We start from the raw sequence: 17,227 nt of genomic DNA on the forward strand, positions 1-17,227 counted from the left end.
GGCGAGAAGATCAAAATACAATAGTATCTTTATTGATTGAATGTAAATTTCATAATAGTTCAGAATAAAGCATTAGGTTTACTTAACTATTGATTTGAAAAAGTCTTGCCTTAAAGCTTTATTATTAATGTTAGTTAATAGGTTAGTATGTTCGCATTTATAAAGTATTTAAGTTAGTTAGTTCTTCTAATAATTTTAAGATCTGTAGTAAATGTAGTGTTTGTTAAGTTAATGGTTATAATAAGAAATCAAATAGTCTTAATTTAAAAGTATGGATATAAGTTAGTATCACTAAAATTTTTGATAGTATGTAATTTAGGATCTATGCTAGCTAAATTGAAAATTGTTTTGGAAGGGTTCCAATTTTGAATGTAATTCGTAGATTTAGTTTAGGTTAAAAAAGTTTAAATAATGAAAGTCAATTTTGTTGTCGATTCATTCAATTTTAGATGTTATGGATGTAATTGTTAATTTAGAAACCAAAAAAAAAAAATTGTTGTGTGTGTTTTTGCCCCTTACTTTTTGGGCATGACACATCTCTTCCTTCTTCTTCCCTCCTTCAAGTACAAGGTAACAAATGAGATCTAAATAGGTAACATGAGCTTAAAGAAATTAGAGCTCGTCTAGAAGTGTTTTGGGAATTTTATTTTATCATCTTTTATTTACAGCTCATTGCATTTAGTTTGATCCCTTATTTCACCTTTTCTAATGAGCAAGCCAAACCAATATGGGCTATGGCTACCTATGAGATTCCCTATCCTCCAATAGTATGTCTTAGGTGGTTTTTTATTACCAATAACCTATAGTTGTGCAGGATGTAGTTACTTTTATGCAAAATTTGTGTATATAGACTTTATTATATCCTTTTTACAAGTTATGATTATATTTTCTTACTTTAGCTTATGTATGTACATAGTGTTATATCTTCATAAAGTGGAGGCTAAAAGTATTGTCTTAAATTGGATGCACTCCAATTTATGACCTTTTATCTTCTTTTTAGTGTGCTTACATTTAATAATCACACATTAAGAATACACCTCAATTATTTTCTCCTCCTCCTCCCAAGAAATTGAGGTGGGACCTAGAAAATCCTCATCAATTCCCCTTCTTCCTCACACATTTAGTGAATTAGGACTTACCTTATGAGTGTCCTTAACCCCTAGGACTGGATTTGTAGATTGAATCTATAATTGATAGTTTGAGAAATCTATTTCACTCATGGCCCTTTCTAGTGTGGAATCGAGAAGAAGAAGACCTTGAAGGTTGATCTTTTGGACTAGATCAACAAAAGTCAACTTAGTTTAGACTAGGTTGATTTAGTTCTTGTGATTTTGAGCCCATGATTTTAACCCCTACAATGAAATCTTACTTTTGTTGTGTACCCCTATAGTTTAATTTAACAAATTTTCCAAAAATGTATTATAAAAAGGCATTCAATCCCTAATTTTTACTTTAGAAAAGTAGGGAGAAATCATGTGTGGACAACCCAATCTGACACAGAGAAATTGCAAGTTGAAAATAAAAAGTTAGCTTATTACTCTTCATTGCAAAGTGACGCTATAATTCTTTATCAAGCATTCAAAAGAAAATATATCAAACATTGATTCAAAGAAATATCCAAGATTGTTATATTTCTTTAGCCTTGGGTATTTGGAATGATTTCTACATCATACTTTATGTCTAATTCTTTGAACCTCCATATATTTATATAAATGCACACTTATATGTTAGGGTTTCACTCACAAACTAGATTTTTAGTATTTTAACATATTTGCATTCTAGATCTACACATCTATGATACTCACACATACAATTTTTTTCCTAATGAGCATTCATATAGGTAAAAACTATCAAAATGGGGATTTCACAAAGGAAAATACCTTTATAGCCACACACACAAAATTTGTTACTTATTTGAAGGATAATGACTAGAAGCTTATAGATCTCTCTACTTTCCCCATTTCTTCAATCCACATAATCCTTAATTCACAAGTTATCAAGCATGTTCTCTACCTCTCAAGCATTATTCAAGAATTCAAGGAATTCAATAAATATCTCAACTGGAGATTTAGGATTCATACATTCAAGCTATTGAAGGAGTTTATGGTAGGTCATATATTGCACTTTCAACATTCAAGATCCTTTGTTGCATTTTCTACATTCACCCTCTCAAGACATACATTCTATTATAAGAAAAATTCCAAGAACATTCATTCAAAAATATTTTGTTTTAACTTTGATTTCCTTTCTAGGGTTTTTGAATTTGAGTCAAGGCTATTACATATACATATTTTATCACATTCCAAATTTAAGAGCATGTTCATAGATTTACATTGTTTTATGTTAGATCTATTACTACTACTTGCTTGCATTCTATATTTATTTCAATTCAAGGTTAATTTCTAAATTTTGACTTGACCAAGGTAAACACCTCCAACTACAAAAAAGTTAAAATAAGAAATAAGAATATTTTTTTTTTAAAATCAATTATTCCTTAGGTTTCCAATAGAGGATGGCGAAAAGGTTGTAGATCTAAATACCCTTTTCTGATTTCTTTGAAATCATAAAATCATAATCAAAGTTTCATACTATTTGATTAGGTCATATTGTGATGTGGAGCCTAACTAGACTCAAAGGTTAATCTCTCTCACTTTATTTGACACAATTTCCCCCCAAATTATTAATATGAGGGTTGTGGGGCAGCTCCCATTGTCAGGTCCTAGGGTAGATTCGGGTCCTTGGATGGAGCCAAAAAATAATTACTATTGTAAAAGGTGTTAGTTATTATTTTTCTATTGGACAACTTGTCATAGCCCTAATTTTGTAAGTGCAAAAAACTTGTATAACATCGTCTATGGAGCTGACATAAAATTCTCTTTATACATTATGTTAGTGGTTTTATTTATGTGGCTATCATTTTTTGGTTTGCAAGGGTTGGCTTTGGTTTTGTTAATATGTCTAGCAATGATCCTTTTTACGACTTCAAAGATATATCTTATATAAGAATTTAATAGAATTTTGGGTCTCTTTAAAACATGTTTTTTCCTTTTAATAAAAAATATTAATATATCTCAAAATCTAAAAATAACCCTAACTATAATCTTGTACCCAACACTCTCTCAACATATTTCTAACTAGTGTTAATTGTAATGATAAAATTAACACCAACACTAGAGCTCATGTTAAAACCTAATCCAAATTGTAATGTGAATTCATAATTTGATTTAATAATAAGCCTATTCCTCTTTAACCCAACGTGAATTCCAAATCTAATTTTATGTCAAACAATAAGTCAGATTGCAATTTTGATTTTATAGTTTTATCTATTAATACACCTAGTCATAGTCCTCCAATTATTCTTCAACCGAACACAAATTCTCACATTATAAAGGCTATATCGAGGATTTGAAATAAGATAAACAATTGATCATTTTTCTAAACTCATATGTCAGTATAATAGAACTACAATGATTCTACTTGATTTCATAATTATTAAATAAATTAAAAATTATACAAGAAGTATTTTTTACATTTTTATTTAATTAACAAATATTATAAAATAATCAATGGCTTCTAGTAGAATTGTTCTTTTATTATTAGTTATCTAGAGAGAAACTTGAGCCAAAATTACAATAATAACAAGGGGTGCAAGCACCAAAGTTCCTACCTTTGGTGTGGTGGGTTGTGGTGTAAGAATTAGGTCATCTTGTACATTCAATTCCAAACTTGCAATAGAATGGGGAATGGGCCAAAACAACCAAGAAATGTCAATGAATACATGTGTCACATAGTAGTTGAGCACTCGCCTTTGATTTAGTTTAAAATGTATGAATACATAATTATTACAAATTTATTTCATTAATCTTTTGTTATGTATTAATAAAATTAATTTTATAATTTAATTATAAATAAGATTATCATTAAATTCAAATTATGCTTAAAATATGCATTAGATTAGGTTAATTTAAATTTGTAGTTTATAATTATGTTAATGGTTAATTAGAAATAATATTAAGTGTAATATTCATTAACTTTTTAATTTTATGGTAATAGCAATTTTAATATTAAAAATATATCTAATTTAAATGTTAATAATCATTATAAAACTTTATCAAATAAATATTATATATCACCATCAAAGTATATTATTTTTTATTTTTTAACTTAATATTTTGTCAAAATAATTAGTTATAAGTATGTAATATAGTGAAAAGGGAAATTCTTGAAATACAAAATTATAATTTATTTATTAAAGTAATAAATAATTGGCAAACTAAAAGTAATGTAATTCCACAGTAAAATTTTAAATCAGTAAAGTAATGTCAAGTGTAATATGTTATATAAAATTTTTTTAGCAATAATGCAAAGTTAAACCCAAAAAACAACAATTCTAATTAGCCAATATACTAACTTCTACAGGGATGCTCGTCAGAATTTAAGGTTAAATGTCGAGAAAATAAAAACAGTGACAGAAATAGGCTACCATTGATGCCCACTTTACATTATGACTTGGTTAGGATTGACTTGTTCCTTCACACAATTACATTTTCCAATTTCATTCTAAACATAACTACATATGCTTGCAAAAAAAATGAGTGCTTGCTTTTTTTCAAGGTGGGACATTAGATGTTTATACTGGGAAATTCAATGTTGGATGATAGACGTTGGTGCTAGAAAAGTGTCAAGCTTGTGTCACACTTTCTTTAAGAGGATACTTGAAGAATGTTTACTAACCTCTTTAAAAGATTTGTGCTTTCATTTACATGCATAAACACTATGCATAGGAAAGAATGGTGAGAAGAGACAACCAAGTAGGTAGATGACATGTGGAGAAGAGACAGTCAAGACACATAGGTGGAATGTGTCATATGAATGTTTTATGGAAGCCATATAACCCCCCATTTTGTATGCCTATGCTTCATTCTTAACTCAAATAATTATGTCCAATTATATCTTAATTTGATGCCAAAATAGTTCTCACATTTTCTATCTCTACAAATTTCACAAGCTTTTCCTCAAATCCTTCCTTTTCACATGTATTTTGCTACTTATATAGCCTTATTAATTTAGTGGAAATCTATTTTCCTGATTGGTAAAATTTCATTGTGGATTTCCTTTAATTATCATTCATGTACTTCATATTAGGCTTTGGCTTTAGTAACTGCATGTGAAAAGATTGCATTATCATCCTATGGGGAATTTTTCAAGTTTAGTCTTTCAAGTATTAATATTCTATTTTTTATTTATTTATTGCTGCATATTGTGAGAGGTACTATGACCATTTTGTGGTTTTGCAAAAAAAATATTTATCTGTGATGCCTATATATGTTAAATGTTGAAACTCTTTTCCATTGAGGGAGATTTTTATTTAGAACTTCATTAGTGCATGTTTAGAACCTGCCAAAGGTATTTCTTATAGTATGGTAGAAGAAAGTATTGTAGGTAGATGATAGATAATAACTAGAGTATTGCAAAATATCTTATTTTAATAGTTGGGTTTAACACTCTCAAGAATGCAAGTAGTTGTAAAAAAAATTAGTTGTCATTATTGAATATTGTTAGTTCTATTACCAAGGATGCATAACTATTACATATGTTGCAATCATTTTTGAAGGAAAGTGCTTTAAACAAAAGAACATACTTATCTATCGCTATCAAGACACTCTGGCTATGATCTGTTGGGTGATACGACGCACTCCCCTGCCCATAGGTGGTTAATTATGTGGTGTTCCATGTTCACTAACAGTCATGGCTTTTGGTGCAATGGCAAATGGGCCCAACAATTGGTATCAGAGCCTGGTTTTGGCCTGGTCATGGGTTCAAATCTCCCCGGTGCCTTCCCGACCCGCGTAAGCACCTGGTACGCGCGTCGAGGGGGAGATTGTTGGGTGATGCGACGCGCTCCCCTGCCCACAGGTGGTTAATTATGTGGTGTTCCATGTTCACTAACAGTCATGGCTTTTGGTGCAACGGCAAATGGGCCCAACATGATCTTATTACAACATCATAAAAATGAAGTAAATATGTATTTCTATAAGATCTCTCCCCTAGAAACTTCTAGCAATAATGATATATACTTATTTAAAAATCATTAAAAATATTTTGGATTAAATTTTTAATCATATTATTTAACATTTACTTAATATTTTTAGTGCAAATGTTCATTTCTAAAAAACATTAATCAAGTACAACGCAAATTTAAAATCACAAATCTGTTATAGCCAACATAGCATCTATAGTATTCATATACTTTGCAAAATGTCACACTAATATTAGATTGAAATAGTCTAAGTAGGCAAAACATAACATTGGACACTAGAAGTAAATTATACAGCTTGGGCCTCTAAGTAAACATTTCATGTAGGTGACATCTTGCCATATACCCACTGCTTCAATACATTGTGCCATGTCTATGATAAGATTCATATGATAGGGTGACTACCTCGATAATAAAGTAGGTTTGAATATTAAATATTATTTTAAGAACATTAATAAAGTATCCTTCTTGGATTATGAAAATTTGTCAAAAGTTTTATCAATAGGTTTAATATATTAAATTATCATACTTCATTTATTTGTCTTCTAATCATAAGGTGCATATATATGAAAAACATCTACATTTGTTTATGTCATTAATATAAATATTTATTATATTTTACAACATTTTCTAATCTATGTGCTTGATGGTGAATTATATATTAGATAAAATACAATTAGTTTTTCTTTGTTGATATTGGATTACATCAAATTTATAGTACTTGAAATTTATATATCTTTTTTAAAATTTATTTAACATAAGATTGATATAAGAATTAAATTTTCTATCAAAAACTATAAGAATTAAATAAAAATGTAAAAATTAAATAAGAGTATAGATAGTCTATAATAGTTGGCTTCTTGATTTTTATTTTTCCTAGTAAATGAAATTATTACATGAAAACCCTAATCTAACATGTAATTCAAAAATCTAGACAATGGGATCTTGCAATGATAAAAGTGAAATTAATTCTTAGAAAATACTAATCCAAAGAGAGAAAGCTCACAAAATAAAACAGGAATACTATGCATGCTATAGACATGAAATAGTTATTCGTAGATGTGCAAAAGGCATAGATAGACAAGGACAACAAGATTGCAACCAACACTACTATGCATCACATGGAGAAGCCCAAAAATAATAAGAGTTAGAAGTGACAACACCATTAGATGGAAATTCTAACTTTATGAAACCATTAAAAAGGTTTCGACACCAAATAAACTCCTTGGAAAACTTATGAATATGCACTACATGGAAAGAATGTTATCCAAGCATGCTTTTGTTGTCATCAAGATCAAATCCATCTTGGTGCAAGAAATGCTTCAATGAGAAAGTGATACATTGATTCTCACCAATGAACACCATGGACTCGAGAGAGAAACCTCTTGTTTTCAAAAGACTAACCTAGGTGGAAGAGATGCTTATTTCCAAAATCAACCTAGTATTGCAAGTCAGCCATAGTTTTTGAGGGTAGCATAAATATAGTAGACACACAATAAGCTTCACATGAGACATAATTCTTTTTTGCAAAAGTGCTTCTACAAAGAATGTAGGAATTAGATGTACTCAATATTCAAAGAATGCATACACAAGGACATTCTTATGATTGTTACGTGAGTAGAAGTCATCTTATAGATGCACTACAATACAAAGTCAAACATGACCCATATTATAGTGATGTCACCATAGATGTTGAATGTTTAGCAAAAACCCCAAAAATAAGAACAGATGTTTTGAGCATGCTTCATAGCATTGAAATAGAGGAAGAGATGGTGATACTAGATAACAAGATGGAAATTGAAGTACATCTAACTAAAAATAGTGTTCCATGCACATCATCATTCCTATCTAAATTGCCGAATAGATGTCATGAGCTAGAAATTATTAAGAAAATATTTGAATTGGAGGACAATATTGATGATGTATTAACTAGTCTAAAATAGACCCTTCTCCAATAAATGAATATAACACTAAGGCTTTGCTGGATATGGATTTTCTACCCTCTTCCCAATAGGTTCTGCACAACACATACAATCATGACTACAAGAGGTACAATTCCATAAGTATGTATTACACTTGATGAGGTATTCATGAAAATAGGTTTTCAAGGCACCCTTGGTTCTGATATTTTAGCTACAGTCTTATGATGTGACATCGTAGTTGTTGTCCTAATTTTTCACCATTTCTATTCTGTGCATTTTGCAATAAAAGCCCTAATTTTGTGCTTTAAAATTTTTGAAATGTAAAATTCATAAAAAACCCTAATGCCTTATATAGTTTTATCCTACCTTTTGAAAAAAATTGAGAGTCCTTTTTCAAAATTTGTTTTAGGAAATAAATTTTTACCCTAAGGTTTGGCTTATATAAGAAAGACTTTATTAAAATCTTGTTAAAACCTTTATTACTCTTTGCTTTGTTTTCATGTTGTTTGAATATTTTATTGAAAATTTTTAATGACAACACCTTTTGGCTAGCCGTTGATCTTAGTCAAATCAATAGATGGTTCATCCCCACAATCTTAAAATGGAAGGTCTTTAGCTAAAGCGAGCATGCACCTTTGTGCCTCGTAGCCCCTGCTGATGAAAAAAATTTAGTGTGCCGCAAATCTTGATGCACCGTTGATATTTTTGAAGTCAAAGGCTAGCACATCCCCACATTTCCAAAATTCATGAAAGATAAACAAAGTGGGTATGCACCTTTGCGACACGTGGCATAGTGGGGCCATCTTTTTCAAAGGATAATACCAATATGTCTTTTGTGGCAGTTGTCAGGTGAGTCAAACTAAAAGGAAGTATTCTATTGGTCAGTTCAGATGATGTGTTATTATAAAACTACGTGATTTCATGATTGTTGATCTATTTGAGATCCATAGTCAATGCATGCCCACATTTTCAAGTTGCTTGATAGATAAATAATGTGGATAAGCAACAATTTGGCACATAGCAAGGTGGGACCAAGGATGAAGGGTGTGTGTTGCATTATGCCAAGCTGTAAAGTGATTGCTGATGTGTACTACCAGTTGTGCCAATAAGAAGGTTTGTCTATCATAGAGGGTTGGAGATTTATTAACCATAGATCTTTCAAAGATGAGTGGCTAGTGCTTCTTCACATTAAGGAACTGCTTGTGGGATAGAAAATGTGGGCATGCACCTTTGCTCCATGTGGCATGGTAGGACTGGGTCTTGGGTAAATTGGTGAGTCATGCCAAGTTGTAAGGTCTTGCTAACTTGGAATGTGTTCATTGGATGAATATCATGTGTATGCCAAGTTAAAAATGATAATGTCATGGGCATGGAAATTTTGAACATTAATGTAGTACTTAGATTTTTTAGAACATGAGGGCTAAAAGGAGTTATTTCATTGGTCAAAATGCATTATGGGACCATAAAAGACAAGGATTTTGATCCACCATCGATCTTGGTTAGATTGACAAAGGATGCTTTCCTACAGTAAGAACCTGCAAGAAGTTTAAGCAATTTGAGGAAGCGCCAACCTGATGCGTGGCAAGTATGACATCAAGGACCACTTTCTTAGAAGATGATATGGGACCCACTTACATGGAAGTTTGTCAGAAGGCATTGATTCACATGGAGACTTTCTATTGGTCAGTATAGGTAATTCAGCATAATCAAATAAAGATAATCTATGATCGTCAATTTAATCATGATCAAAGGTTAGCGCTTACCCACAATTTCAAGATGCAAGAAACTTAAGCAATGCGGGGAAGCACCTGATCAATGTATGCAATTTTTTTTTTAAAGTCGTCAAGATTTTTTCTTTTTGAATTAAGGTTGTCCAATCTAAGGAAATCAATGAATAACATTCAAATTGGGATGCAATTTGGAAATAACAGCTACTAAGAGTTAATATGGTGCAAAGTTCATTCGTGTGATTTTAATGCCCAGATATATTTTGCAATCTCACCATTATTGAACCACAAAGTTGCAAGAGATTATCAAAGCATAGAAAATTTCCAAAGCTAGGGCATAGAATTTGGCACAAAAATTCTATCAAGTGATCCAGTGAATTTTAATGAAAATTACATAGAGAAGAAGCATGATTTCATAGGTAAGTATCCTACAACTTCTAAAAATCAAGAATCTTCTGTTACGTAATTCTTAGGGTTTTCTCAAAATGCCTCCATGAAAAGAATTTATAGGACAAGCTGATTATCTTAAAAGATCTGTGCATGATGATTTTTTGGATAAATTTCCTCTATCTATAAATGAAATAACTAAGGAGAGGGAGCTCATTCCAAAAAACCATAGGATAGCTACAATAGAGGGTTTCTATGATAAGGCTAATTGGGTAAGAGATGCCTAGGTATTTATGGGAGGATTAGAGTTGTTTAAGAAATGGTTCTCATAATAAAAACTAGATACCCCTATGAGCAATGTCTAGGAGTTTGACATTTGAAAATTAATAGTACTTGTAGTTTTCTTTGACAGCGATCTACTATCTAACCTAGCTAAGAAGTATGATACTATTATGGGGTGGATAAAGAACCATGTTGAAGTAAATCTTTTTAAGGTTTCCCCTGAATTGATTAGAGAGGTTTTCAACCTCAATCCTAACCGTGTTGTGCATGAAATAATTGACATGGATGACCTTCAAGCAGGATATGATGCATAGAGGATATACGTAAGGATAGGGCTATTGCAGGAGTATGATGCAAAAATTGGTATGTTACTACCAGCACCCCAGAGCCATTAATGAGGACACATTTCAATCTTAGGGCTCAAGCATTATATTTTTCTCTCTGCAAGATTTTTGGGAACGATGAAGTAGAAGATATCCTAAGCTCCATTGTTCTCTTCATGGCTCAGACTCTTCAATTTGGGATGAGCACTATTCTTGATTTTGCCACTTTTCTTGCACGAGAAATTCACAGTGTTTTGGTGGGGATAGCATAAGGGAAAGTAAACAAACCATTATGTTGGTATTCATTGCTCATGCATGTATGCATGTAGAAGGGAGTTACCTACTTCTTCAAGGGTATGGAGCTGGAAGTAACCAAGGATGGTGAGAGGAATCTAATTCAGCTATGGAGTGTGGACATGACCTCAAAGGCCAGAGATGCCATTTTTGTGAGGTTTCATAGATATTTTGCATCCAAGCTTAGATTTATCTTGAGGGGAGATAGCCCTAGGATTCAACAATCACTACTAGAATTTGTCACACCCAAGGACCATGTAAAAGGGCTTTTGGTTAGCCATAACTGGGGGGATATAATCCCATACAATGTTTCTACAGTAATGAGCTTTTATGAATTATTGGGGAAGCCTCATGTGCTACCATTCCATGTGCCTCTAAAGATAGGGATAGTAGACTTGTTATGGCAGGTTGGGACCATTGATGAAAGAGATTTTCCCAAGAAAGGTACTTTCTTTCTAGTTGTTACTATGGCACATGATTTTATTTTTTTGAAGAAAGGATGGAAACACCTCAGTTTATTCCTGAATAGATACAACATGGAAAAGTCCCATGCAAGATTTATTGACCTAGAAGGATTTTATGATCTTTTAAGAGAGAGAGGACAAAAGTTGCACGCATGGTACAATAGGTATACGTCCCTGAGGATGTTATAAGGAACATTTTCTCTTTACAAGAACCAGAATTAAGGGGAAAAAAATGGATAGTGTTTAGTAAAACTTTGGAATTTATTAATGCTTTTGACTCCAATTTTGACCCTCTAAAAGATTAAAAAAATATTGGGGAGCTAAAATGCAAGCATTGATGAACAATTTTGTCATAATAATACAAACAATGAATGAAAAGAAGACTACATATGCTAAAACCTATTCAAATAAAGCTATAGAAGTACATGGAAGAATAAATAGTAGAAACATAGTAGCTCCTAGTCAATATATTTTGCAAAAAAGGACAGGTTATGTGATGGTACAGAATGTACAACAGGCTCCCCTTCAACAAAGACCAAGACCAAAGAGTCGAACTGTAGCAAGTGCACCAAAGAGGTAGAAGTTGGAGTAAGGATCTTCTTCTCATGTGGAATAGTACTCCCAAAGCCAGACCCCAATCTGGATAGACGATGAAGCATCCTTAAGGGAGCAGCTTAGAGAGATTGGTGGAGAAGGGGATGTCATTATTACTACCATAGATATGGAAAGTGGGGACCCACAAGAGCCTCTTGCACCCCCCTTGGACCTTATAGTTGTTGATTATCAAGGTAAGGAGATAGATCCAATAGTTGCCCAAGTTTTTGAGAGGTTTATAAATGATGAAAATTTTGTTAAATCTAGAGCCTTTGCACAATTCTTGTGGAGATTGAATATAGGGAATTTTGAGAGAATATAGGAAAAGATAAAAGCAGGGCAACCTGATAAACTAGACTCTATTATCAAGGAGGAGGTGAAATCTAAGTTTTTGAATGATTTTTCCCAGTTTACACCTAAGGCCGGAAGGAAAATAGTTAAATAGTCAGGGGTCTTAATTTTACCAGAGTGTGATATAGTAAATGAAATGATTTTTGATTCAATAAGAAAAGAAAATAATGTTCAATATAAAATTGAAGAAGAGGTACTGCAGGCCCACAGTGGAGTCAAATTTAGTGATGACCACCAAGCCCTAGTAATTTGGTCAATTAAGAAGAGGGACAAAACCAGAATGTAGGAAATCTTTACTATAGAGCATGTTGGTGCACTAATAGTATTCAGGGCTGGTGAGGTTGGAAATCAAATTTTTTTGAATGCCTTCAAAAATGATGAAAATTGGCAATGTGGTGTCTAGCCAGAAAGAGGATAGGTTTTTACAACTCAATGATAGGTTTGGGGAAGTTTTGAAAGCATATGAGGAAAGAGGTAGCCAGATACAATCATTGGAAAACCAAGTATCTCAAATGGAGAAAAAACTTGGAAAAAGAAAGGTGGGAGAGTCCAGTAGACCCAAAATTGCATACCCCCCACAACCACCTATTGAACCTTTTAAATCAACCCCTCTTGTTGAGATACCAGACACCCCTGAAAGTCCTCAATTCTACATTGCAAAGGATTTTGAAGAGGAGAAGAATAAGTTATATGCATTACATGTAGAATTAAATAATCAATATGAAGAGAAATTAAGGTAGGGTGTAATATATTTAATGGATAGGATAGAATGGCCAACATTTTTTGATTAGTTGGCAAGAATTGCAGCCATCAGGGGTGAATTAAAGAGAGATGAGATTAAGTTGAGACCTCTTGTACAAAAGTGGATAGAAAGAAATAATGACATTACAACTATGTGCATATTTATCATCCAATTTCCTTGTCATCAAATAGAGAATTTTTTTGATGTGTTGACTAAATTGGAAGGTTTTAATGACAAACAAGATTCTTTTTAGAAAAGGTTAACAATTTGTTTTTCCAAGTATATTGTCAAAAAATTTAATTTATTTCCTTGTGCTTTGAAAACCGTTGATAAAGTGAAGGAAAAGGAAGAATGGAAAAAGGAGCTGGATGAGATATTTTATGAAAGGATGAATAATGTAATAAATGAAACCGGCCACTTGCTATGGGCAATGACTAATGAGGAGTTGGTAAAAATATAGTTATTCTATAGTACAATCAAAAAAGATCTTGTTGATGTAGAAGCAATTGGAAATTCTTTAATAACCATACAAATGGAGGTCCTTGATTTTGATTGGCTTGATGACACTACCTACAATGAATGGAAGGACAAATTCAGGTCTATAGAAAAAATGGCAGAAGATAACAGGGTAGAAGATGATGTTGAAGTGACAGTTACCTTTACAGTCAAGGATGAAGACAAAGAGAATCCCTAGGTTAAAGTGAATTTGTAGGTAATCAAAGGTGACTCATTGCGTCCAAACCTTATAGCCACTTACTCTGATGATTCAAAATGATAAAGAATCAAATCATAGCATATTTGTCATTCCAAGAAATGTAACAGAAAAGTGGCCTACCAAAAGAATGTTTGGCGTATAAGTTCTTCTCTTACACACACTTTTGTCTTTTTGTAGGAGCAAAATGTAACTATCTTTGTGAGGGGACACTTGTCATTTTCTCTGAGCCTGAAGCTTGTTGCATCTCACACTATATAAGTGAGATCCCAGGGCTAGAGAAAGGGTTTGAGAGTTGTATATTTTTCAATTTCCATGAAAATACAATCGTCCTAGTATATCTAGTTGCTGTTCTGAGTTTACTTCTAATTATGTATTTTCTAATAGTATAAGGAAATGAAAGAACTAGCAAATTCTCTTGGGTCTCTCAATGAGTTTCTATTGCTTATTGTATTAGTCATATAAAAGGATAATGCAAAGGGGTATTTACACTAGATCTGTGTCACCCATTTCTCTCTTAATTTTGAAGTAATTTGAATAACGTTCAATTGGTTGAATGTAGTCTAGATGGGTTGTATATTGGTTTATTGTTGCTTTTAATTCAAGGGATTATGTAAATGCTTCAATAAATCAATAGAATTCATGAGTTTATGAGAAGGATATTTTATAAGAATGGAAATTGATGATTATAGTTGATAATTTCATTTACAAGTTTTCTGAAACAAGATCTATTTCCAATAGTTGACTCTTTGCCCCCATGGATAAGGCACTGGTCACACAAATGAAAAATAATTGAGATTAGATTCTACCTCTACATGAAAAAATAATTTTAAATTCAAAATCATTTTTCATTTCATTTTGTCAAGGTTATAATGCTAGTCAGCACTCATTTATATTTTATTTCTAAGTCTTAGGTAGCTACTATTTTCAGGAGTAATTGTAAACTTAAGGAGAATTGTGACCAAATCTAATTTAAGAGGGATGTGTATGAATTAGAGAATATCAATAAATGGATAAATTGCATATGTGATAGGGATAGAAGATGAGAATTAGAATGAAACTAAATGAAATTTCATACAAAAAAATCCTGGTGAATTATCCCCTAGGTATACCCACCTTGGTTTAGTAGAACCTAAAGAGTAGAAAACCATCCTTGGTTTTGTTAAAGTTGGGCTCAAGTGATTTGCACATGTAATTGTCAATGGAAAATAGAAAATCCTTAGATTGTGTGAGTACCATCACTTTGGTATTGAACATTTTTGTTGTTCAGTAGTTTCAAACACCAACAAAATGGTGACTCTAATGGGGAATACACTTACTGGTGACTCTAAGAATTACTTAGGCGAATTGTTGTTTTAAAAAAGAAAAATGAGATAGCAACTAGTCCTTGGTAGCCTGAGATTGTGGGTCAAGTTGAATAGCTTAAGATGCAGAAGGAAAAATTGTTGGACAATCATAAGATGAATCTAGAAGGACTTGTAATGCAAAAAATCAAGAATTATAGTGCTCTAGAAGCTAATAACAATAGAGTAAGAGATGTAGAACTTGTTGTAGGTGTTAGGGACAAGGGAAAATAGAAAGAGATTGGCTTTAAGATTAATGAGCTAGTAAAGACTGTCCAAATCTATGATTTTATGTCACCTTCTGATATTGAGTTGGAAAAGAGAAGAAAAGAAAGGGATGCTTTAGCTAAGAAATTGGAGATTGTAGAAAGTGAGGCTGCTATATCTAAGATGAACAATAAGATCAAATTCTTGGAAATTGCTAAAAGGTAGCCTACAACTATGCCCAAGGGTAATATAGATGGTGGATTTGATAATGTAGATCAAAATACCACTAAGGTACCTATTTTCGTCTTATCTTCTTTTTCACAGAAAGTAGATCTAAATGAACCTGTTAGTGATGCTAATACCAGTAACATCATGGATAATGTTAAGAGAAATGTTACCCACTATCCTAAGATTGATTTGCAAAGAAGACATGTTCAGTTAGAAGGTTATAGGTAGATATGTTTTGATGGGATCCCTAGTTTCCCTAACCCCATCCCATAAGAAATGAGAAAAAGGTTGCCTAAGTTTGTTGGGGACAATGTTATCACTTGTGAGGATCACTTAAGGAGTTTCCTAGATATGATGAGTGACTATGAGGTTGATGCTGAAGATGTTATAATGAAGTTGTTTGTTCAATCACTAATTGAAGATGCTAGAGAATGGTTCAAGAGACTTCCTAAATTGTCCATTGTGGATTGGAAAGACATTGAATATTGTTTCAAAGAGTAGTATGGTGATAAGCAAAATCAAAGCTACATTTTGAGTGAGTTCAATAACATCAAGAGGTTGCCTAATGAGTTTGTCATTGAATTCAATACTAAATTTCAAAAGAGGATGTACAAGCTGATGCAAGCCATGTGAATTGATGACAAGGTATGTTAAATCACTTGTTTAAATGCATTTGATGGTAAAATGACATACCAGCTTAGGGATAAGAAGCCTAGGACCTTAAGGGGTGCTTTTAGGATTTCTATAAATGTAGAGAATAACTTGAGGATCTCAAGGAAATTAGAAAGTAAAAGAGATGACCCTAGGATGTTTTGTAATAAGGGAAATAGAAAGGAGGATCATAAAAATGTAGGTGGAAAAAAGCAAGAACCTAGTGAGATAAGCCAAGTTCTAAATGCTATAAAAAACCTAAATCTGCCTCAGACAAAGAATGACAGGAATCCTACAGACAATAGGATCCCTTATCAGTCAAATTTTAATAGACAGAATAGGTTGCAAAATTTCCCTTATAATACTACTTGGGAAGATGGTCAGCCTAATGTTCCTCCCTCTAAGAATAACAACAACAAAGTGAACCTTGATCCTCTATCAAAAAACTCTATAAATTTGGTAGATGACCTCGAGTTTACTATTGAGCCTACATGGTGCTTTGCATGCCAATTACCCCATTCTCCTGAATCTTGTGTAGTAGCATTGTCATTCCCAAGAAATCAAACTGTAGTAGAAAAATTTTATGAGTAGGAAGAAAATAATGATGATGTAGGATGTAATATGTTTGAATCACATTATTCTTACTATGAAGATTATGACAAAGATGTACATGACCAAAGATAGTTTTAGAATGTCATAAAACAACAAGTATTTTCCAATGAGAGTGATGTTGAAGACAATGTGTGTAACATGGTAAGTTCAAAGGAAGAATTAACCCTAAGAAAACCTTCTAGGGAAGAGACTGATCAAATTAGTGCTAGTATGATAGCCCAGGTTTAGATTAGGAACATGGCTCAAAGAGATGAGAGTGACAAGGTAGCTAGTATTTTCATAAAAGGAGCTGATCATAAGAAGGGGGAAATTGTGAAGCCTAAAGAAGCCTCTGCTGTGAAGGTTAAATTT

Source organism: Cupressus sempervirens, chromosome 10 (assembly GCF_028749045.1).
Source record: "Cupressus sempervirens isolate cs-2001-9-10 chromosome 10, ASM2874904v1, whole genome shotgun sequence".
In the NCBI taxonomy this organism is placed as follows: Eukaryota; Viridiplantae; Streptophyta; class Pinopsida; order Cupressales; family Cupressaceae; genus Cupressus; species Cupressus sempervirens.